The sequence below is a fragment of the Dromiciops gliroides genome, chromosome 3 (assembly GCF_019393635.1).
Source record: "Dromiciops gliroides isolate mDroGli1 chromosome 3, mDroGli1.pri, whole genome shotgun sequence".
NCBI classification, from domain to species: domain Eukaryota; kingdom Metazoa; phylum Chordata; class Mammalia; order Microbiotheria; family Microbiotheriidae; genus Dromiciops; species Dromiciops gliroides.
Window position 1 is genome coordinate 460706101 of NC_057863.1, and position 25672 is coordinate 460731772.

Genomic DNA, 25672 nt, shown 5'->3' on the forward strand with positions numbered 1-25672 from the left:
TTTATATTGAGTTGAAATCTGCCTCCCTAAAACTTCCACCCTATGAAAGAAGCAATGTCAAATTCTTCTTCCATATAACAATCCTTCAAATATTGGAAGAGCATAATTATGCCTCCCCCTCCCCAAGTCTTTCCTTTCTAATCAATATGTACATATGTGCCAAGTCAGGGTCAGTTACTCAATAAGCACCTACTATGTGAACGCACTGTGCTAAGTGATGGGAATACAAAGGAAGGTAAAAGTCAGTCCCTGCTCCCAAGGAGCTCACAACCTATGTGAGGGGAGACAACAAGTAAATATGTAGAAACAAGTCATGTACAAGATAAAAAGGAAATAATTAATAGAGTGAAGGCACTAGAGTTAAGAAGGATTGAGAAAGGGTTGGGGAATGGAAAACATCTTGATTTCTTTCACTTGATCCTTCTATGACATGATTTCAAATCCCATTCTAGTCACCCACCTTTGGATATGCTCTAGTTTTTCAGTGTCCCTCCTAAAATTTAGCAACTCAGAAATGAGTATAAAAATACAGATATGCTTTGACCAGGGCATACAAATGCAGCTCAAGTTCCATTTAGGCTTTTTGACAAGTATGACACACTATTGAATCATGGTGAGCTTTCAGTTCATTAAAGTCCCCAAGTCTTCTCCACATGATCTCTGATCTAGCTGTACTTGGCTGCTATTTATATTTTAACCTAACTGCAATACTTTATGTGTATTCCTATTAAACTTCAAAATACCAACCTTGAGCCATCATCATCCCAGCTTCATGTCATCTGCATTGAAAGACTGAAGAACTCCATGGAAAATCACCTCTCCCCTATGAGCCCAAAAGACATCCTTCCAATATATAGTCAAAGCACATGAACAAACAATTCTTGAAAGAAGAGTCACAAACTATTAACAATCATAGGAAAGAAAGCTGCAAATCATTAATAAGAAATGCAAATCACACAAGCCATCAGGTTTTAACTCACACCCAGCAAATTAACAAAAATGAAAAAAGATGGAAATAGTCTATTTTGGGGGGCTTAAGGAAAAATAGGCACATTTATGAATTGTTGGTAGAACTGTGAATTGGTATAATCATTCTGGAAAACAAATAAAGTGGCTAAATTGTCCATACCCATCAATTCAGAAATCCCACCCTTAAGCATATACCCCAAGGAATTCATTCATAAAAAAGAAAGGCCCTAATATATACCAACATATGTATAACAGCACTTTTTATGAGAGCAAGGAACCAGAACAAAATAAATGTGTTTCTTTTGGTCATGGCTAATTGTGGTAAATTTATGTAACAGAATATAATGAATTCAGGGAAGCATAGAAAGACTTACATGAACTGATACAGAATCAAGTAAGAGGAGACAAAAACATTAAACACAATAACTACAACAATATAAAGAGAAAGAACAACCACTACAAAATTATTATTTTTTAAAATGAATGTTACAGAATTACCATGGCCCCAAAGGAGAAATATTATGAAGGTATCTTCTCTTTGCAGAGGTGGGAGTTCCTTAGGTGTGCAGTAATGTATATATCAACCTACCTACCTATATAATTTCCTACCTACATACATACATACATATGTATTCACACACATTGTTATATTTATACGTGTATATATAAATATATGTATACATATACTCATAATTATATAGACCAGCTCTTTGGGAAGGGAGATATAGGAGGAAATTTAGGTCATATAAAAATAAAATGGTTTCAATAAAAATGTGGGGGTTTTTTTCTAACAAAAAGAAAATTGTTCCTCCTAGCTTGTGAGTCTTAGAAAACATATAGAGCCATGGGGAACAGCAGGAAGGAGAGAGATTAAACAAAATACCAATGTTTTCTCCTGTTCTACCCTTTTGAATGGCATGGAGAAGCCCAGCATCAGTAAGGATAAGATTGAACTTCTGATCAAGGGCCTCCATCAGAAGAAGTACTTAGTCTCAGTACCATATGTTACTGTAGGGATTTATATTCATCTTTCTGATTGTTGGTTGCTCACTCTATAATTTCTTGTTTCCCCTACTTTAAAAAAGTGTTCATCTGTAGTATTATGAACTATGTACTTTTAAGTGGAAATTCAGTCTTGGCATATAGCCCTTCTCTCTGAACCCCATTTCAGGAGTGGGAATATGCCAAAGAAATATACCTAGCTTCTTCATGTCATGAGAGGGGCTGCAGTAACACTATGCTGTAGAACTTTAGAGGAGGCCAACATCAGCAGGGTTAGTTTGACCTAATTCAATTCCACAAGCATTTGTTAAAAACCTACTAAGTACCAGACAGTGGGCAAAAACAAGAGTGTCTGCTCTCGAGAAGCAAATATTCTACTAGACCAAAAAAGTCCTCCTTCAGGTTTTGAACTCCAACCTAATGGATGAGGAGAATCCTAATAGTCAGAGGGTGGGAAGAGCCATATGGCACAAATGTGAGCAAAGATGTCATTGACCTTATTCCTCAAGGGTGACATAGCATGCCTTAGTGGAAGGGAGACTGGGGGTTTTAAGGACATGTGGGCAGAACATGGTGAGGAGGGCAAATCAGGGTTAGGAGACACCCATGTCTACTATGAAAGAGAAAGAATGGCTAGAGTCAGCCTTAAAAAGCCATAGAGGGTCGGGACAAAGAAATGAAGGGAGACGTCTGATTTCATGTCTCCTCCCCATTACTCTTATTATAGCTTAATGCTAGAATGTGGGTATTTTGGGAGGTCCCTAGGGAAACCCCACGGAGTGAAAAGTTTTTATAGGTCATTTTTAAAAGATCTATGCTGCTTTCCTTGTTTTTAGTAGTAAGTGAACTATTTTAAACATTACTTCTAGATAATCCCAGAAGCCACCCCTGTTCCTACCTTCTCAAGTTTCTGGCTATCCTGGTTGGTTCCATTTCACATTTTTTATGTCTGCTCATTTTAAGGTCTACATCTGTTTGATTAGTCATTTTCTGCCTTCTTAGAGGGTTTGCTGAGCTTCACCTATTTGTTTCTTTTCCTGTGCTGGGAGGTTAAAATTATATGTTCGTGCAAGTTTAATAATGCTAAGCTATGCATGAATCAGCGCTGAATCTTTTAAATTAAGCAGATGGCAAAGAATAGTTTAAAAGTTGAATACTTCAATTATATGCTCTCTGTAAAATTAGCCTGGGATAAGCCTTCAATAAGTAGGTTTATCTATGAACCAAGAGACCTGAGGCTAAGACCAAAGCTTAAATCCAATTGGTCAAAGAGCAGTATTGGAATTTTCTTTTAAGGCACTAAGTCTGTACTTTTGTAAGTTAATTCTTAGCAACACACATTTCTGGGGAATTGCAGGGAATTCTATTAGGGGCACAAACATCATTACCCATATAGGGATCAAAAGGCATTCAAATTTATAGGAAACACTCTTAGCCTTCACTTTCAAGTTAACTCATAAAATACATGAAGCATAGTGGGATTAAAATGACCCAGGCCACTCCACTTCACTTTACTTATTCCCCTCCCCCCCCCAAATGGCTCAAATCAATGGCTCTCCAGGTGTTTTAATGGAAGAAGTCCAGTTCCAAGCTGTGAACCTTGTCAGCAAAACTCAAGCTGTCTGACATTATCAGGAAGGATAGTCAGTACTTGTGATATAATGAGGAAAGATGACTCTGATGAATTAAAGTGGATTAAAATGTAGAAGTTCTCATACTTTGAAGTGTTAGGTTTTTCTGTTTATTTTGCATAAAGATCTCGAACATGTAAGGATCTTAGAAACCACCTAGTCCAAATTTTATTTTACAGATAGGAAAATAATGCCAAAAGAACTTAAATGACATATCCAATTATACAAGAAGAGAGATAGTATATGAGCCCATGTCTCCAGCCTCCTGAAACTGCTCCTTAACCCCTCTAAGTTAATTATTTAGTTTGTGTAACAGTAATAATAAAGATGATAGGTGACATTATATAGTGCTTAAGGTTTAACAAGCATTTTACAGATGAATATTTTGGGGGAAATACTCATTCTCTTATTCATTCATGTCATAGAGGTAGGCTTAGGTTCAAATCCTGCCTTTGATATTTAGTAACTGATACCTGACAACTTAACCTCCATTTTTCTCAAGTAATAATTTAGCATTTATCTACTAAGTCATAAATAAGTTGACGAGGCCCTAGATCCTTCATTTATTCATTAAGGGCACTTTTCTTCCCAGATTTCAAAATGTTAAAAAAAAAAAAGAAACCTTAATGAAACACAGTGGATAACCAGAAAGTGAACATAATATATACATATATGTGAGAAATTAGTTTTTGCTAAAGGCAAAGATAGAACATCAAGCCTGGAGCCAGGAAGATGTGAGTTCAAATTCAGACTCAGACAATTCCTAGCTATATGATCTTGGGCAAATCATTTAACCATTTGCCTCCATTTCCTCAACTATAAAATGAGCCAGAGAATGAAATACCAAGAAAACCCCAAATTGTATCATGCAGAGTTGGCACATGACTAAAAAGCAACTGAATAACAACAAATTTATAACTGAAAAACACTGGAGAATAGTATCATTATAAAGTAAAAGCTTTTTAAAGAATTGGATAGCTGAGTACCAAAAAAATAAAATAAAATAAAAAGATTTAAATCCATGCTTCATACCATATGCTACAATAAATTGTGACCAGGTTAATGATCTAAAAATATACAAAATAGCAAAAACTGGAAGAAGGAATGGAATAATAAATTTGTCTTAGTTATATATTTGAGTGGAATAATATTTTTACCAATCAAAATGAAAGAAATAAGTGGGAAAATATTAGATTTGATTACATAAGGATGAAATTTTTTTTCAGAGGAAAAAATAGTATCTAAAATAAAAAGAAAAAAACATATCTGATGTAGTCCTAGTCCCAAAGTCAATAGGTATGGGACTCTTTCCTTATTGGTAGAGATGAAGGTCCCTTGCCTGCATGAGGAGAGGGCTAGTGTTTGTGAAAGGACAGCTCTTCAGTTCTTTTCAAGCTTTGAGTAGCTTCTGGCACTTTTGGCTTTCAGCTTCAAAAGATGGAAAATGCCAACTCCACTTCTGGTTGCTGGAGGAAAAGACTCTGGGAAGAATCTGACATGAACTTGAAGGGAACTGAAGAGTTCTTCTCTCTCCTCTCTCAAGAACTGTGCCCCACCTCTTGAGTAGGCAAGGGACACTGATCTCCACCAATAAGGAGAGAGTTCCATACCAATGTGCTTTAGGACTGGGGTTACAGAAAATTTTCTTATCCAGAATTTTAAAAAGAAGTAATACATACACCCACAATGAAGAAATGGCCATAATAATTAAACAGATTTTTTTGAGGAAAGGAATAATCAATTAACCATGTTTAAAATGTTCAAGTTCCCTAATAATCAGAGAAATATAGTTTCAAGGAAAAAAATTAAAATAATATTCAATATACACTGAACTGACAAAACTAATGGAAATATTAAATTTCAGCACTCTGTTACATTGTTGATGGCACTATAGAGTGCTGCAAAATTTTAAGAGAATAATGTAATATACAATGAGCCAAAACTTATCTTACCTTTTGAATTAGTGAGTCTATTGCTAGGACTTTGTCCTAAAGATATTGTGAAAAGGAAAACTAAGGATCTCGCTATATAAAACATTGATAACTCCTCTATTGTAAAATAAATGTAAAAAAACCCTAGAAATAATTTTTATGTTCAACAATACTAATATAAGAAAATATGGAAACACATATATAAAGTGATTCAATTTAGACAGGCAGAACCAGAAGAATTTATACAATGAATACAATTATACCAAAATTAAAAGGGATCAGGGAGAGAAAGAAAATAAAGTCTAAAGTAATGCAGCTTTATATACACATAGACAAATTCTGGAGGGAGCACAGGGAAATGTATTTGTTTAATTTTATTTCATGCATTATGGTATTGTTTTATTTTTCTCTCTAATAAAAATATGTGATTCCAATTTGGAGGGCTTCAGCTAGATATTTGTGCTTATAATGGAAAACAAACCTTGTATTAGGAATATGAAGAGCTGAATTTGAATCTTTGCTCTTCTACTTACTACTTTTGGGGTCATTAAGCAAGTCATTTTATCTCAACTCAGTTTCATCTATAAAATAGGGAGATTTAGACTTGATTTCTAGATTCTCTCCTAGTTCTAAGTTTATAAGTCTGTCATCTTACCCCTTTTGGTTTGATCTTTGCTGTCTATTAAAAAACTGTGCATATAGGTGTATATATCCATATATATGCATATTGTGTCTATATATACACAACTACAAATACACATCTAACCTTTAGGTTAAAAAAAATTATTATGACATTGCTGAAAGTGAAAAGTATTTGCTCTTGAAAAGGAAATAAAGAGGGATTTAAAAAACTCCCAAGGTGTCTTGTTTCTGGAGATTCCAAGTTGAAAAGTACCTAACTGTCCTTACCTTCCACATACCTATGTCCCTTTGTCATACATAATATTCTATTCACACTGAAAGCACTCAAAAGTATTTCCCATTAAAAGATAGCAAAACAGAACAGGTTTGTAAAAGGATATTTTAAAATTGGGCTAATTTGGATACATTCAGAGAATCCTCCTTTTTAAATGAATGAAAAATTAGTTGACCCAAAAGGCATTCAGAATCATGAAATCTGAAAAATTATTAAATAAGTAATGGAAAGAAGTCACCATGATCCTTAGTTTGGGGCATCAACTGGGCATGACCCTGATTCCATCATAATAAGTATGTCCATGTTAAAAATTTAACTGAGGTTTGTATCCTAGGGAAGAATGGGACATGTTTACACTTCTGTCTAATCATATCCTTAATGGGACATGTTTACACTTCTGTCTAATCATATCCTTAATAGAATGAATTTCTTCTATCATCAATGCTGTTTTTAATGCATTACCATAAATTGATATTGATAATGTGTTTTGATTTCCACAAATATGTTTGTGGATCTCAGGCTTGCATTCTAGAGCTTTGGTCAATATTCCCATATAATGATACTAATAATTGAGGCACAGGGTCTTAATTAAATTAACAAGTGATTGCCCTACACTATTAAACTACAAATATCTTAATTGGGTTTCCCCCCCAGATTCCTGGTCTTTAGCCCTGGTTGTTAAATGCCAGCCTTGATGTTCTGTAGGAGTGTCATACCTGCTTCAAAGTAACCTGCTGCAAAAGAAGAGCTTATGAGAGAAATTCTCACCCAAATTTTCATAAAGCAAGTGAAAATCTTCCAATCTAGCTGATGCCATATGGTCCACACAGAAACACTCATAAAAAAGAAAGTTAAACCTTGAACATATTAATGATTTTTCATATTGAGAGAGGGGGGAAAAATCCTCCTTTCCCATTTTGCATCTGCAATGACTGCTGAAGAAGGGAATCTGAAAGGCTTTTCAGTAAAAACAAATGAGTACCAAACCATAGGCATTTTCAGGGGGTTTTAAATGAATATTATGCTAGTAAATTATGCTTAGTTTCCGTGTAAAACCAAACATTAACACTGTGACTTAATACTGCACAAGAGAGTTAACGGTATTCAGATCAGATTTTCCACTTTAAATAGCCCCATTTTCTCCTGCCTTGAAAAACTCTTTCATCTGACCTTGACCTAGAGAAACAGGCACAACCAACCAGTTGTGAGATGCACTAATGTTACCCCAGAGGAGTAATTCCCAATTCCCCTGCCATTCATTTTTCCCCTCTCTGTGAAGCTTCTTAATTTATACGAATATTTAAACCTCGACTGAAAGAACCTGTTTTGAATTTTCCTCCTACTCCTCAAAATGCAAATGTGCCCCACACAGAAAGTGAAGGAAAGGGAAGAATTACTAGGTTAATGGAGAGCATCTGTACCTCTCTACTTGCCTGCCTTCCCTGCCCCCAATTCAATTACTGTCAGTAGTAAGCTGGTGTACCTTTTTCAAAAGGATGTAGTGTTGATATTTAGTGTCCTGAAGAGCGAGCTTCCGAAATATCTTAATACCCACACGTTCTTTTCCTTTGGGGAGGTGGCATTTCCTTTCCAAATGTGGGAAGGAATAGCCAGTGTGGGACAGGTTTTGTTTTGAGTTTCACTTTTAAACAGAGGAAGTTTGCTTTGCCGAGGACTGCAGCTTGCATGCTACACCAGAATGAAACTGTGGGACTTTCCGGCTTTTTGCCTAAAACATGTTTCAGTATTCAAATTCACTTTAAATTGGTTTCACTAAAAAAAAAAAAATTTAAATCTTTCTCCTGGAAATGTTTTACCCCTGCAGGCCATCATCCTGGGGTTGTTATAGATTTTGAATCAGAAAGGATCTTAGAGGTTCTCAGGCACAACCCCCTCTTTTTACATATGAGGAAACTGAGGCAAATGACTTACCCAGGGTCACAAATATAATTGGTGTCTGAGGGATGTATTGAACCCAGATATTCCTGACACCAAATATAGTGTTCTATTCATGTTTGTGAAACTTTATATATTAGAAATCTTGAGCCTTCCACAGGCCTTTTGCCCAGTTCTTTTGTGTTTGTTTTGCGCATTTTCTTTAGGAAGAATCAACTCGTTTAATACACCTGAATTATATGGTGTGGAAACACAATGTAAGTAATATAAGTGTGCAGTTCTTTAGGACAGACTGAGAGTTATGTATGTACCTTCCTTCCTTGACTGTGCCTTGCTCATTCTAACCATCTAACCTTGAGTGAATTGTATAATATTTTGCCCCAGTTATTCATTAGAGCCATAGGAGAAAAGGGGTAGTTTTGATAGTGACAAGCTAAGCTGCTGTTTAATAACAGCTTTGCAAAGAACCACTTAAACAGAGGTGAGTAACAATTTATGCCAGTCAAGGAGTAAGGAATATTTATTTCACTTATTTAATTATCTGTTTCGCAGCAGGGTGGAGTAGGGGCAAGCAAATACTGTGTGTGTGTGTGTGTGTGTGTGTGTGTGTGTGTGTGTGTGTGTGCATGCACAAGATAGTTTAAAACATCTGTAAATGGATGATTTGAGAGACAGGTAATCTTGAGATGAGAACTAATATAGTAAATTCATAGAGATTGGAGTTCAGTGACAGTTTAAATAGTTTAGCTTGGGTTGTGTAGGGAAAGGATTAGTGTTAAAACATAGCATGTCATGAGACTGGACCTTATCCATTAGTTAATGAGCAGAAATTAAGTGTATTCAGAAAAGTAAAAGCACTAAGGGAATCCTCATTTTGAGCCAACATTTTAAAGAGTTTATTTCTGTGACAACACACTGACAGGCAGTGGAGGGTGACTAGTTTTCTGATAAGGTCTATAGGGTGGCTATTCAGCACTGATTGGAAAGTTTACTCGGTCTTGAAAAAAAAATTACAGCAATGTCCAGTCATATGACAAATAGGGTAACAACAAAACACTTAAGTAGCATCAAAATGAAATGACTATTAAAAAAACATAAACTCGATGAAGGGAAACGGCAATAGATTTAAGAAGACTTCACTAGGAGGAGGGTAGAGAAAGTAAAGGAGTTTGAAAGGATTTCAAAGAGGATCTAATTCAAGTCATACTTACACAGGAGTCCATTCTATGTCATTTACAGAAATAGATATTCAAGTCTTTTCATGAAGACCACAAATCAGAGGATACCTACTATCCTCCATGTTGGCGTAGTTTTGATGTTGGGATTTTTTTTTGCAGGTTAAGTAACTTGCCCAGGGTCACACAGCTAATAAGTATCAAGTGTCTGAGGTTGGATTTGAACTCAGGTTGTCCTGAATCCAGGGCAGGTGCTTTATGCACTGCACCACCTAGCTGCCCCGATGTTAGGAATTTTAAAAAAAATACAAATCTGCTTCTGAGAAATGTCTGTCCCTGCTCTCTGGAGATAATCAAAACAAGTGTAATTCCTCTTCCAAATGAGAGTCCTTCAGTTCCTTAAAGCAAATTATCTTGTATATATCTCTCACACCTTCACCCATTCACCTGATTCCTCAAGCTAATTATCTATATGTCTTTTAATTAATTCTCTTATAGGATAATCTTGAACTTTTTACTATTCTGGTCACCATCCTCTGGGTTCTCTATAATTTATAGAAGTCCTCCCTAAAACATGAAACTAGTACTGAAAAAAAGCACTACAGATACGGACTAACCAGATCAAAATTCATGGGAAATATCATCTGCATAATCCTAGGTACTATACTTCTCTGAATGTAATTCAGGTATTCTGAGAGGCAGAGACAAGGAAAAAGTGAATTCCAAGCAAAGGAAAAGCTTGTAACAAGACAAAGAGATTGAAAGTGCCATGTTGAGTTCAGGTAACAGATGATAATCCAGTTTGGCTATAACTTGGAGGGCTGAGGATAAGGATGAGTGACAAACCTGAGTCATTTAAAGGATGGTGGTGTCCTAAAAAGAAAAAGGGAACTTTGGCAGAGGGACAGATTTGTGGGGGAAATATAATTAATTCTCTATTGATCTTGAGTTTGAGATGTTTGTAAGGCATCCAAGTTGAGATGTGGTATATAACTGAAGTTTAGAACAGAGATTCAGGTTGACTATATAGATGTGGGAATAAACTACACAAAGTTCCAATTAATCCAGTGGAACCTGATGAGATCACCACTAGCGAAAATGTAGGGAAAAGTTGACCCAAGAAAGAGTTATGAGGAAATACCCACATTTTATATGTTGGTGGCTTTGAAACTTCAGTGGGTTTTCCTGAGATCTAATAGAGTTCTCCTCTCATCTCCAATGCAGTGGGTAGTTATAGCCATTAAAAGTTTTTCCTTCATCTGCTAATATTTTGAGTGGATTGGTTACAGAGAAAGGGCAAGGAAATTTTTCTATGGTAGATATAAGGACAAAAAACAGGAGGGAAAAAAGCTCTCCACCATGAAAAAAGGCTTAAAAGTTTTAATTGGGTCACCTGAAAGGAAGGGAGAGAGGAATGATTTTAATGGAGACAAATAGGATAAGTTGAATTAGTGAAACAGAAAAAGAGGTCTTGTGTGAATTTCAGTAACCATATGTGGGATTCCAGAACTTGGGCCAAGGGTACAAGAATGAGCATAGAAAAGAAAGTCTGTTTCACTTTTTCCAAATTAGAATGCAGAGTGATGAATTCACACTGTTTTGTTGGCACATTTTTCTTTCATTATGTGGTTTAATTGTGCTTCAAATTTGAAATCTGTAAACAGAAAGGGCATTGCCATTTGAACTATTTCTTGACTCAAAGATTCAAATTATGTAGTAATATTGAATGAATTTTATAAAATTTCATATTTAAATTTGGAGGCCAATAAGAAGTCACTTTCCGGTTCTAAACACCTTATTTCTTGGAGGTGTTGAATAAAAGGGTAAATGACTATTCCTTTAGTATTATTTGGGCAATTCTGTTCAGAGACAGGCAAATGCACTAGGCCCATTGCAGAACCAACATCTTTTTAAGGTCTGGCCTTTCTAAGCAAATAACTAACTCAACCTTACTGGCTTCATTATCTTATTTTTCAATCCTAAAATAACACTGATGTAGTAAAGAGAACAGATTTCAAGGGATTGGCACTTTCCTGCTGGGTATTTCCACTTTGATTTCTCTTAGGGTGATTAAACTTGACATGTCCAAAAATGAATTCACCATCTTCCTGACACAACTCTTCCTTCCTTCCAACTTAACTCTTTTTGCAGTTAGCACCACCAACCCACCCAGGCTTAGACCTTCAGAGGCATCCTCATCCAGTATATCGAATCTATTGTCTTACCAAGTCTTACCAATTTCCACCTCCACAGCTCTTGTTGCATCTGACCTCTTTCCCCACTCACACTGCCACCACCCTCATTCAGACAAGGATTACTTCTGTCCTGGACTATGCTAAAAGACCCCTAACCAGTGTCCCTAATTCCAGCATTCCAATTCATCCTCTACACACCTGCTAGAATTATCTTCTGTTCCCACCCCTTAAAAACCCTCAATGGTCCTTTATTACCAGCAGAATAAAATACTGTAAAAAATTCCTTCACCAGGCAGCAGTCACAGCATTCTGTGGCTCTAACCTAACTTTACAGCCCTTTCCTTTCATATATTTTATGTTGCAGCCAAATTGGACTACTAAGATTTCCTAACTCAATTTGCCATCTCCCACCTACATTTAGTTTAGCTCAGGTCATCCCATATGCCTAAAATACATTCCCGTTTCACTTCTGCCTTTCAGAATTCTCTTCTTTCACAGCTAAATTCAGGTGCCACATCCTCTCTGAAATATTTCTTAATCTCTTAAAGAATTCTCTCCCACTTTCCTGTACTCTATGGATCTACTTTCTTATATCCTACCTAGTAGAGTGAACACCCTTTCAGGGCAGGGACCAAGTCTCTTCACAACCAGAGAAGGCCCCCTTCACAGGGCTTAGAGAGCTCCCTGCAAAGTCAGAATGACCTGGAAAGTTGAGTCTCTCTTCTTACCTAGTCCAGCAATGTGATACTGGGAAAATCACTTAACTCCTCTGGCATAACAACAAGCATTTATATAGGTTTTAAGATTTGCTAAACACCTCAAACATGTTACCTCATTTTATACTCACAAGAACCCTGTTTTATAGGTGCAATCACTATCATCCTCATTTTGCTGATGAGGAGATTGAGATTGAGAGAGGTTAAGGAGCTTGTCCCTGAGAAACTCCTGAAGTCTGTAAGTACCTGATTTGTCAATCTGCATTGTTAAAGGAATTTTCCTTATTAGGAGATTGCTATAGCACAAGGCTTCTTAAACTTTTTCTACACTGACCCCTTTCCCCAATTCAGAAAAATTTTATGCAACCCAGGTATATCTACCCAGGTATATAAAATAGGTATGTATAACCTTTTACTGTTGCCAAATTTTTTGTGACCCCCACATCCAGTTATGTGACTCCATGTGGGATCTCAACCCACAGTTTAAGAAGCTTTGTTATAGAAAATCACAGTTTCAGTCTCATCCATTTCTAAAACCTAAAGCAGTGGCTCCTACATAGGCACTTAAATTAATTGACTCTTCCAATTAATGTAATCTCAGAAGGCCCTGGACAGCTAGATTGAATCAATTAAAGGTACAAACTAGGTATGAACAAATCTTTAATCAATTCAAGAAGAATAAAGTACCTGAATGTTGGCTAAAGGTAGGTAGATGATGCTAAACAAGAAATATATTGTGATTGGCTGAAAAATTAAGGGTTACACCTCTGAGCCTATATATAAAATAGGAAGCCTTTTCAGAAAACCAAATTTCAGAGAAAAACCTATATATGGCTAGAAGGTCTCCAGCTGAGCCCCTGAGAAAAAATTACTAGGAGGAGTGGGGGGGGTGGGAGGAAGGGAATCTCTTGACCCTGCCCCCCTTCTCCTCCTCTTTCCCACTCTACCCACTCTTCCACCATCTCTCTCTCTCTCTCTCTCTCTCTCTCTCTCTCTCTCTCTCTCTCTCTCTCTCTCTCTCCCTCCCTCTCTCTCTCTCTCTCCCTCCCTCCTGCCCTCTCCCTCTCCCTCCCTCTCCCTCTCCCATCTCCTCTCTACCCCCAAGCAGCCATGTAAATTCAAGAAATCCTACAGTTGGTAGGAGAGTCTGCTGGAGAAGGCATCATTGGCTGCTAAAACCTTAATATCCACCTTCAAGACAGTGGTAGCTTTAGGGATCATGACCATCTGTGATGGAAAGAAGTGTCAGCTATCAAACATACTAAAAGAACAGCAGAAAGTGACACAGAAGGTAAGCTTCATGAGGAATCTACAAATGGAAGGAAGGATTTCCAGTGAACAGGAGTTGTGAGCCATCTTTTGGACACGTGTTCTCTAGGAATGTGTTCAATGCTATTTACTACGCATTCTGTTCTACTCTTCCAAAGGACTTTAGGTGTGCAAGGGGAGAATGTACCCCTAGTTTTCAGGAAATATTTTATAAAATGTTTTATACTGTTCTTAGTATGGTACCTTAGTAAATATTTTTGCTAATAGTTAATTGAGTTATTTGCTAATAGTTAATGACAGAAATTGTTAATACAAATGTACTATGGACTGACATTTCCTTAAATGATCCTTGTAATAACAGAATTTCAGTAATGGCTTTATATTCCTACTCTTAAGATATTTAATCTTAGTTAGGTTAAATTAAACCAAACCTTGGGTGCCCCAGGTCAGGGAGTTTGTCTTGTGGGCAGCTCAGCTCAAACTGAATCTCAGCTTCTAGTGTCCTTGCCCCCCTTCCATTGGGATTCATGGCATGAAGGGCAAAACAGTCAGACTGAAGTGGCTTTCCTTGCCCAGATTGCCAAGGGCCACTGGGGTCTCATGACCAGGCCTTGATGCTTTATGCTGTCTCCTCCCCTTCTCCTCCTAATACTATAAAAACTTTTTCATGTATCTCTTTGGTTGAAAAATCTACCCTAGGGTGGCAGGTCTGCTACCCTGCTATTTCAATTTAAAGATATTTTATTCCTCAACCCATGGCTTTGATTTATTTCAGGACTTAATAACATCAAAAGAAAGCAAAAAATTAGGGACTTGTGATCAATGATACTAGAAACCCCATCCCCAGACCCCAGAGGGAGAAGTAGTCAACCATCCTCTGAAACCCTTAAAGTGAGTGTGTATTGGGGAAAGTAGCCTATGAATTGCTACTGTTTTAACAAATAGGGTGGAATGGAATTGTGAGAAATGCTATGGACAGTGTTGATTCTCTTTCAATTGAACAACTATTTGTGTTAATCCTTATACTCTTTTTGACTATGTTACCAATTGTTTTCCTTCGATGAACTTTCATTTTTTTGAATGCTGTTATTCATTTATGTTTGCATTCTTTATTTTTGTCCAATTTGTTCAATTGCTATAACCTTTGCCCTTTTCCATACCAACTTGCCATTTTAATTAAAGCCATAAGTAGTGGCACAACAGAGCTAGATTAGAAAGTTAGACCTAATATTCATGAACCTCATTCCTCTTAAACTCTTCAAACTATTGGAGAAGACTGAAAATTAAGTCTTATTTTATGAATGTGCCTAATTTTTCTCAATACTTACTATACCATGTTTCCCTTTGTGATTTAGTTAGGCTGGCTATGTTCTCCCATTTATAAAATGAGAAAATATTTATAGCTCCACACTCAGCCATGTTATAAATCTCATTGATCTTTGAAAAGAACTGTGAATCTGAAATTTTGATTTTATTTAATAGGCAATGGAGATCTTCTGTAAAATTTTGTATTAGCATATGAGAACTACTGAATCGGATGGGAAGAGACAGGGATATAGGTTTCAAACATTTAAATCTCACTATTAACTCATATTGATCTTGCAGTCCACTAAAACTCTCAGATCTTTTTCAGAGGTATAGCTATTTACCCAGGAGGTAACTAAGTGACATAGTGGATAGGGTGTTAGGCCAGGAGCCAGGAAGACCTGAGTTTAAATCTAGCTTCTAGGGTCTGTGTGACCCTGGGCAAGATACTTAATCTCTGTTTGCCTAACAAACAATCTGTGTGGCCCAGTGCTAATCACTTAGCCTCTGTCTTGCTCAATTCCCTCAACTGTAAAATAGGGATGATAATCGCATGTGTCTCCCAGGGCTATTGTGAAGATCAAATGAAATAACATTTTTAAAGTATATAGCACAGTGCCTGACACATTGTAGGTACTTAAACATTTTTTCCGTCCTTTGTCTTACCTTATTGAGTCAATTTCTTAACTATAAAACAACACCTATTATTTTGGCTTTATTTTACTAAAACAGTTTGAATATAATTTGGCAAGAAGTAGCAAGGTAAATATGTGAGGAGAAACAATTATTTAATTTAATTTTGTCCCTGTTTTCAAATACTACATAATGCAAGGATGTAGAATTGTAATTTTTGTATAATTAGGCTTTTAAGGGAAAGAACAGTGAATAATATGCATCTAAAAATGACTGCTTAGTTTTGCCAAGTTCAAATGTCACTGAGCATGGTTTCTATATCTTCATTTTTCTTCCCCCACCCCCACCCCTTTCGAATTCAATTACTTTTTTGTGCTAAGTAAAACTTCCAAGCACCATACTTTCATTGCTTCCATTATATGAATGTACATCTATCTCTGGATTTGAGCTGCTTTCATTTATTCCTATTAGCAAGAAGAAAGGTCAATGTAGTAAACAGAGGGTTAGCCTTGGAATCAGGAACAGATTCCAGTCTTGCCTCTGGCACATACTAGTTGTGTAAGCATGAGAAAATCATTTATCCTATCAAAGCACAGACACTGCTCCACCTATATTAATGGAGGAAATTTCCATACCAGGAGTTCCTACCACAGATTAAATCAAATGTCTCTGCCCCACTTCCTATAATGAATTGAGTAGCATTTAGGTTTCTTGTGTGCTGAGCTATTTTTAAAATCTTCCCATTTAATGTATATGTATTGTCTAATAATTTAATTGTGGTTAAACATTTTGATGATTTACTAAAAGTTCATCAGTTTCCATAGAGAGATATGAGTATTCCATTAGGAATACTAAAACATGACATTCAAGGAAATGCTCTAATGCTATCTGAACACGTGAAATGTGTGTCCTGATATTTCACTATTGAGAAGATATTACTGCTTCTCAAAATACACTTTAAAAACTAATTTGCATCTTCCACCTAACTACATGATATTCATAAGATAACTGGGAATTGTTTGCTCATAAATTACTCATAAATAATTAATTTTTTTTAAAAACACCTTAAAATGTTGAGAGGTTACTTATGGCCATTATTATGGGAAACAAATGTGATTTCCTCAGTATAGAGAGGTAGTGCTTTGGTTACTCCATCCACCAATGCTAATCTATGATTAAGTAGATAAACCCATAGGAGTTGCCTGAGACATGCAGTGGTTAAAGTAACTAACTCAGAATCACCCAACTAATAAGAATCAGAGGCAGAATTTTAATCCAGGTCTTTTTGGCTCCAAGTTTAGTTGCTCTTCTCCCTGCTCTTCTCCTAATTGCCTAAAGCCAAAGAAAGTCTATTCTTTATTTGGTTAGCCCACAAAGGGTTACTGTAATCTGATTCTTGAATGTCTGGTCTCTCTGCCTTTTCTTTCCTTGAGATTCTTTGCCTAAGAATCAAGCTCTTTCAACTACCTGGAACTTCAAACAGGGCCCAAAATAATCTACTTAATAATGTCAAGATGACCACTTCCTGTGGAACATAATTGTGATTAACTAGGTCTTAGAACATCATATTTAGGTGGGGGGAGGGGAGTCTCTGTTGCATATCACACTGAAGTTGGCCCATGCACTCAATAAAAGCTCATTATGGAAAGATTATAAACGTCGAACAATACATTTTAAGTGAGATGCAATGATCCATAAAATTGGTGTGGCTAATTAGCAGATCAAATCTCTGTAAGAACTGGATCACTTTAATATCCTTCAGTAGCTTAATTCTATAGGTATTTTACTATCCACATATGTTTAGTAAAATTAAATAACAGTATAAATGTTCGGTGGGATTAAAACAACAGTAAAATGAAACCAAACAAAATGAGTTTATTTTGTTAATAGAATAACAGAGAATCCCAGTGTTGATATAACATTACACAAAATCTAGAGCAAACATACTCTGAATCCCAGCCTCATTTCACATGTAATTAACCTTTCTCAATCAAGCTAAGCATCCCTCATACCTCCTCCTCAACTGCTGTGCACCCACATCTCTTCTTTCATGTGGATAAAAGGCAGGCATCCATTTCATCTAGAAATACTGCCTCAGATTGAACATTCACATCATTGTGGTCCCAAGAGTATTTTGAATACCCATTACTTCCTTCCAGCTCATATTTAAATTGTACAAGCATCATTCCGTGTTGGGGAGTTGTGAAGGGGGGGACAAGAAATGGGAATGGTATTCTCATGATCCTCTTTGACTAACCTGGATTGGAATATCATATTTGGATCTTCTTCATGGAACTATGTAATATAGGGGTACAAGCTCTGGATTTGTAGCCATAGGATTTGGGTTCTAGCTGTGTGTGATTTTAGGTATGCTGATATTCTCAGAGATCATCTAATCCAAATCTTTAGTTTTAAAGATGAGACAACTGAGATTCAGAGATGATATTCCTTGCCCAAGGTCTTCAGACTACAGACACAATGTCCCTAATACATACATTTATACCCCCCAACCCACCCCCCCACACACATTGCATCACACTGTCTAGAGGACAAATCTATGGCGTCTCTTCATCTCCATGAGCCTTATAAAATCCAGATAGTAACACTACCCTTACATACCTCACGGTGCTACTGTAAGAATCAAATGAAATAATTTTGGTTAGAGCACTTCTTAAATTGTTAAGTGCAAATGAGTATCTATGAGGAAAAGTAATCAGGGAGATAAGATTCCAAAATGTGTTGGGCAAATTTGGAAGGGAGTTTAAAAGGATCAACCAAGCTATCATCAAACATTTATTAAGTGGGTTCTTCTATGTCAGGTTCTGTGAAAGGCCCTGAGGGACACAGAGACAAAAGATGAAACAGGGCCCACCTTATGCCCCAGGCTTGGTGGGTGACAGGCACTGGGGAAAGTCCCAGTTGTGGAATATACGACAGTGGTTCTTATGGGAAACAAATCTAATTTCTGTACCCTTTTTTCATATTTTGATAACTGTATTTGAACAGAATTTCTTTTGTAATTACATGCATTGTATTTTATTCATTTAAATACTTCCTTCTGAGAAGGGGTCCACGGGCTTCATCAGACTGCCAAAGGGGTCCATGACACAAGAAAGATTAAGAACCCTTGTGTTAAAGGGATATAAATTTTTAGCTGTGTGTGATCTTGGGACTGTGTGAAGGCTCTGCTGATCATATATATATATATATATATATATAAAACCAAAGAGGCTTTCTAGATGTAAGGAAACTTGGAAGTTATCTATTTCCATGCCATCGTACAGATGAAGAGCCTGAGGTCTACAAGGATGAAGTCCCTTACCCCAGGTCATACTGCTGGTTAGTAGAGACAAGTAGTAGGAGCCTTACTTCCAGTTCAATGCTCTTTACCCTCTGCTTGCCTCCACCAATTAGTATGTATTGAAGAAACTATATGATAATGTGCCAAACTTTCTAAAACTTGTTTGTATACACTGTTTAACTCTCCACTAATGTGGCCTTCCTGAGACCTTTTCTTGCAGAGGTGAGCTGTTGCCCTTTATCCTACAACTATTAGTCAAGGTACTGTAGAAAGTCATTTAAAGCTCTCCATGACCTAGCTGCAACTCCCCTTTCCAGCCAAAATTCTTTATTACTCTCCTTCACACAACTCTACCATCCAACCAAACTGGCTTTCATACTAATCCTCATACAAGACGCATAGCTTTTATATCCATGTTTTTAATAGGTTATGTCTTCATATTTAGAATGCACACCCTCACACCCATGCCACCTCTACTTCTTCGCATTTCTGTTTTACTTCAAAGGAAATTAAAGTGACTGAGAGGTGCAGTGGATAGATAGAGTTTCAGAACTAGAATCAGGAAGGGTTGAATCTGAATCTTGCCTCAGACATTTATTTGGTGGTATTGGACTGGGCAAATCACCTGCCCTCTCTCAGACTCAGTTTCCTCATCTGAAAAGTAAGGATCAAATGAGATGACATCTGTAAAATTCTTTGCAAATCTTAAAGCAGGATAAAAACACTATTATTAATAATATTATTAATAACTAATAATGGCATCAATACATAGTATAAATAATGTGAACAATTATAACAATAGTGAATAATACAATTGTGAGATATAATTAACTATAATATTATACATAACTTTATTAATAATTAATAACAAAAAGAACTTTCATAGCAAGGCACCCTATATTCCTATTTCTTCCACAGGATGTCTGTTAACTCCCACCACAGATGGCTAAGTGACAAATCTCGGGTATATTTATGTAACACCATTCATGCTTATTTGTTCTTGAGTTTATTGAACACTTAACCTTCATTTGGAAAGGAGTAAATTGAGACCCTGGGAGGCAAAAGTGCTTTGCTCAAGGCCAGACAGGGCATCGATAAATAGTAGATCCAGTCTCCAAACCCAAGTCCTCTTCCTCAGAATCAAATGCTCTTTCTATTCTGGTCTCGACCATCAGCCTACAAAACTGCCATCTTCCAACCTCATGAAACTTGGGTGATTATGAAAAGCTTTACAATGAGATTTTTTTAATTCCCTTAAAGGATAAGAATGAAATTTTGTTGACTGAGCTTTCCTTACATGTGATCATATTTTCTTTCCTCATGTTTGTCTTTACTTTCTCATGTCATACAGGTCCATTGATCCTGCTCTGCATGTAGGACTTTAGTTTTCAGTATTGGACATGCTGGGATAAAGGCTTTGTTTCCTCTCCTCTGCTCTTTAGTGTGTGTCTGGCACAGCAATACTGTCCCCAGAAAGCCAAGCTTCATGTACTGTGAATTTCCCATAGCAGAGCTATGTGTGGTTAATTATCCAAAGGGAACTTTCACATTTGTAGGAGCACTACCTCAAAGTCCTAGAATCCCTGCCATGCCCCTGCCAACCAGTCTAGAAAACTAGGCTTTGTCAAACAGCAGGAGACTTCTACATGTAGGTCAAAAATAGAAGACATTTCAAAAGATTAGCAGAAATCTGTGAAAAGACAACTGTGTCAAAATTACTGACCAACCCTCTCCCTTGCCCCATCACCTTCTCATAGCTCATTAAGAATACCAAGGCTCTCCTAAGCTGCTGTATCTTTACATTTGCATATGGCTCAGAAAATGTCCTTCATACTAGTCTTTCAAACAGAGAGGAAGGAAACCTAAAATATTTAGTTCTTCTGAAAAGATTGGAGCTCAAGAAGCACGTGAACCTTTAAATGTCTGTTTTTTTCAATTGCTATAAGCAAAATCCCATGTGCCATTGAGAGTCTGACTTTTACTTCCCCAGATCATCTCTAATGGAATGTTAATGGACATAGAGCAATTACAAAAGAGGGGACTTCGGGGATTTTGCTAGCACTTTAATTGATATTCAGGAGAGTTTTATTTGTCCTCTTCCAAGATTCTTGGAACCCAAGGGCTGTAGATCAAGATTCAGTGAAATGACTTAAAGACATGATGCAATTGTTGGTGGAGTTGCGAACTGATCTAATCATTCTGGAGAGTAATTTGAAACTATGCCAAAAAGTCTATAAAATCATGCATACTTTTTGACCCAGCAAAACTATTAATAGGTCTATATCCCAAAGAGATCATAAAAAAGAGAAAAGAAACCACATGTACAAAAATATTCATAGGTGATCTTTCTGTGGTGGCAAAGAATTGGAAATTGAGAGGATGTCCATCAATTGGCTGAACAATTTGTGGTATATGAATGTTTTGTGCTGTAAGAAATGATGAGCAAGCAGGTTTCAAAAAAACATGAAAAGATTTATATGAACTGATACAGAGTGAAGTAAGCAGAACCAAGAGAACATTGTACATAGTAATAGCAACATTGTGTGATGATCAACTGTGTTAGATTAGCTCTTTTTAGCAATACAATAATCCAAGGCAATTCCAAAATACTCATGATGCTCTCCACATACAGAGAAAGAAATATGGAGTCTGAATGCAGATTAAGAAATTATACTTTCAGGGGCAGCTAGGTGGCACAGTGGATAAGGCACCAGCCCTGGATTAAGGAGAATCTGAGTTCAAATCTGGCCTCAGACACTTGACATTTACTAGCTGTGTGACCCTGGGCAAGTCACTTAAACCTCATTGCCCCACAACCCCCCCCCAAAAGACATTACACTTTCACTCTTTTTGTTGTTGTTCTTTTGCATTTTTCTTGCATTTTTCCCTTTTGTTCTGATTCTTCTCTTACATCAAGACTAATGTGGACATATATTTAACATGACTGTAATGTATAATCTATAACAGATTGCTTGTTGTCTTGATGGGGGGGAGGGAAGGAAGGAAGAAAAATTTGGAACTCAAAATCTTACAAAAATGAATGTTGAAAATTATCATTTCATGAAATGGGGGGAGTACTATTTTGAGGGAGAGGGAGAGAGAGAGAGAGAGAGAGAGAGAGAGAGAGAGAGAGAGAGAGAGAGAGAGAGAGAGAGAAATAATGGAAGATGCAAATGGAACCCAAGGAATTTTTGGAGAAGAAAGAGATAGAGAGATACTATCTGGAACTCTCAAGAAATGTATCTGAAGAGGTATAAGATCTACTCTTGGCTCCAAAAAACCTCTAAATAATGTCATAGGACAATTCCTCGAAAAGCAGAACCCACAGAAGAATGGGCTGAGTTCATTTTCCAGCCAAAGAGAGCTTAGAAGATTGGCAGGAGGGGGCTGCTGTGCCAGGATAGGAGTGGAATCCAACCCCACGGTCATGCTGACACAGACCCAGTCACAGGGTGGCTGTGCCAGAGAAAGAGACCCCACAGAGCCTCTGAATCAGTGGCAGTGCCAGTGTCTTCTGGAACTAAGCTCACGATCTGGTGAAAGGGCTGAGCAGTTGGCCAGGAGGTAGATTACAGGGGTCTCTGCTGGCACTGAGGCAGAACTTGGGTGTTTCACCCCTGCTGGGAACCAGAAAGTAGGCTTGAGTGTCAGTGGCCCAGTGGGGGAGAGGTACAGGCTTGCAAGAGCCATCAACCCAGCAAAAAAAAAAAAATTGTTTTCTGGTTGAAGAACAAATAGGCCTGGGGTTATTTTTGGAACAGAGCACAGGCTAGGTGAGTGCAGAAAGTGCCTCTCCTTAAACTGTAGCACCTGGGAACACCTGAAGCTTGGGACAGTGCAGCCTGGAAGCAGTGCTCCACTTTAAAAGGAGTTAAAAGTCAAGTAAAAGATGGGCAAGATGACCAAACAGAGAAAGATGCAGATTATAGAAAGTTCATTTAGTGACAAGGAAGATGATAACAACATCAGGGCTCCTACTTCCAAAGCTTCCAAGAAAAATATGAATTGGTCTCAGGCCATGAAGATAAAGTAAGAGAAGTAGAGGGAAAAAGGGAAAGAGAAATGAGAGTGATGCAGGAGGGTCATTAAAAAATTGAACAGCTTGAAAAGACAAATTGGCCGAATGGAAAAGGAGGTACAAAAGCTCTCTGAAGAAAATCATTGCTTAAAAATTAGGATTAAGCAAATAGAAGCTCATGACTTTATGAGAAATCAAGATGCAATAAAGCAAATCCAAATGAATTTAAAAAATAGAGGAAAATGGGAAATATCTCCTTGGAAATACAGCTGACCTGAAAAATAGATCCAGGAGAGATAATCTGAAAATTATTGGACTTTCTGAAAACCATGATCAAGGAAAGAACTTAGATATCATCTTCCAGGAAATTGTCAGGGAAAATTTCCCTGATATTCTAGAAACAGAAGGTAAAATAGAAATTGAAAGAATCCACCGATCACCTCCTGAAAGAGATCCCCAAAGCAAAACTTCCAGGAATATTATAGCAAAATTCCAGAGTTCCCAGGTCAAGGAGAAAATATTGCAAACATCCAGAAAGAAAAAATTCAAGTACTGTGGAGCCACAGTCAGGATAGCACAAGATCTAGCAGCTTCTACATTAAAGAATCAGAGGGCACAGAATGTGATATTCCAGAGAGCAAAAAAAATTAGGATTACAACCAAGAATCACCTATCCAACAAAATTGAATATAGTCTTTCAGGGGAAAAATGGGACTTCAGTGAAAAAGAGGACTTTCAGATATTCAAGATGAAAAGATCTTAACTGAATAGAAAATTTGACTTTCAAATATAAGACCCTAGAGAAGCATTAAAAAGGTAAACAGGAAAAAGAAATTAAGAGGGATGTTAAAAGGTTAAACTGTTTACATTCCTACATGGGAAAATGTTACCTCTAACTCGTAAGAACTTTCTCAGTATTAGGGCAGATGATAGAAATAAATTTAGACAAAGGGTACAAATGGGAATTGATTATGCAGGTATGATATCTCTTTATCTTTTTTTGTGGGGTGGTTGGAGTTGGGTGACATGCCTGGAGTTGTACAGTGGGTGAGTGTCTTATGTCTGAGGCCAGATTTGGGCTTGGGTTCTCCTGGGTCCAGGGTGGGTGCTTAGTCTATTGTGTCACCTAGGTGCCCCATTATGGCATCTTTAGAGTGGAATTGAGGGGTTAGAGGAATGTACTGGGGGAGGAGAAGGAAGAGGTAGAATGGGGTGAAATCCCACATGAAAGAAACAGAAAAGGGCTTATGGAGTGGGGGGAGAGATGGGGAAGGAGTGGGGCAGTGAATGAGCCTTACACTCATCAGAATTGCCTCAAAGACCTTAATCTCATCAGAGTTGGCTCAATGAGGGAATAACATACACACTCATTTGGGTGGAGTAATCTATCTAACCCTGCAGGAAAGTAGGAGGGGAAGGGGTCAAAGAGGGGAGGGCAGATTGGGGTAGGGGCAGTCAGAAGCAAATCACTTTTGAGGAGGGATAGGGTGAAAGCAGATAGAAAATAGAGTAAATATCATGGGGAAGTGAATAGGATGGGAAAGAGTTAACAATAGTAACTGTGAAAAAATTTTTGAAGTAGAGGCAAGAGCAATGTAAGATGATGATGACTGATGGATGGATTGATGATGATTGGATGAAGATGTGGATTGATTAATGGCAATGAGGATGGATTTGTGTTGATGATGAGAATTGATTGATGGTGATAAAATGTATGGTACTTACTTTTCTGGGCTATTGTGAAGAAAATTCTTTGTCAGGTATAAGGTACTATATAAATGCTATATATTACTGTAGTTGCAAGAATCAACCTCATGGGTTTATTGTAAGGAAATCCGTCTTTAAAGTACTATATAAATGTAGTTTACTATAAAAAAAATGATGAGCAGGATTCTATCAGAAATACCTGGAAAGACCTACATGAGCTGATGCAACATGAAATGTACTGTATACAGAATAAGAGTAATACTGTAAGATGATCTGCTGTGAATGACTTGGTTATTTTCAGCAATGCAATGACCCAAGAGAACTCTGAAGGTCCTATGGAAAATGCAGTCCATATACAGAGAGAGAACTGATGGTGTCTGAATACAGATTGAAGCATAATTTTGGGGGTTAGTTCCATTATCTGAAATTTTGGTTTTGTCTGTTTTCTTTCACAATCTAGATAATGTGGAAATGCTTTGCATGACTGCTCATGTATAGCTTATATTGAATTGCTTGAGTTCTTGAGGGGGGATGAAGAGAATTTGGAATGCAAAATTTTAAAAATAAATTTGATTTCAAAATTTGTATTTACATGTAATTTAGGGAAATAAAATTCTAAAAAAAAATCCACTCTCAATTCCCAGCATGACTTTAATAATTGCTCATGCTAATGCCTGTGCATGAACTTGATGAACTTGACACAGGTTCTTCCATGTCTAGAGAATGTCATCTGTTGTGGTTTAGTCCTTATTATCCAGTGTTTCTTGGGGCAGAAAGCAGCCATGTTTCCTGATATTACTTTCAACAACCCGTGAGGAATGAAGTCCCAGTAACCTAGCTCTGAGAGATTCTGACTGCTTCCTGCATCTGTCACAAGTCTTGCTACCTCTCTATGGCCCCATTCACCATGCACTAAATGAATAATGGAATAGGACTAAAGCCCTCCATTAGGAATTTAATGGATAGAGAATTGTTTTTGCTTGGGAGATGGAAGTTTATGGTTAATGT

At 37.2% G+C, this 25672-nt stretch overlaps 1 long non-coding RNA gene across 1 annotated transcript in view; it reads right to left on the bottom strand.

Annotated features, from left to right (window-relative positions):
* LOC122751166 overlaps positions 1 to 8063 on the bottom strand; it is a 36831-nt gene extending 28768 nt beyond the window's left edge. The window contains exon 1 of the long non-coding RNA XR_006355776.1: positions 7933 to 8063. This is a non-coding gene — a long non-coding RNA (uncharacterized LOC122751166). The remainder of the gene's footprint in view (positions 1 to 7932) is intronic.
* Between the last annotated feature and the right edge of the window lie 17609 nt (positions 8064 to 25672).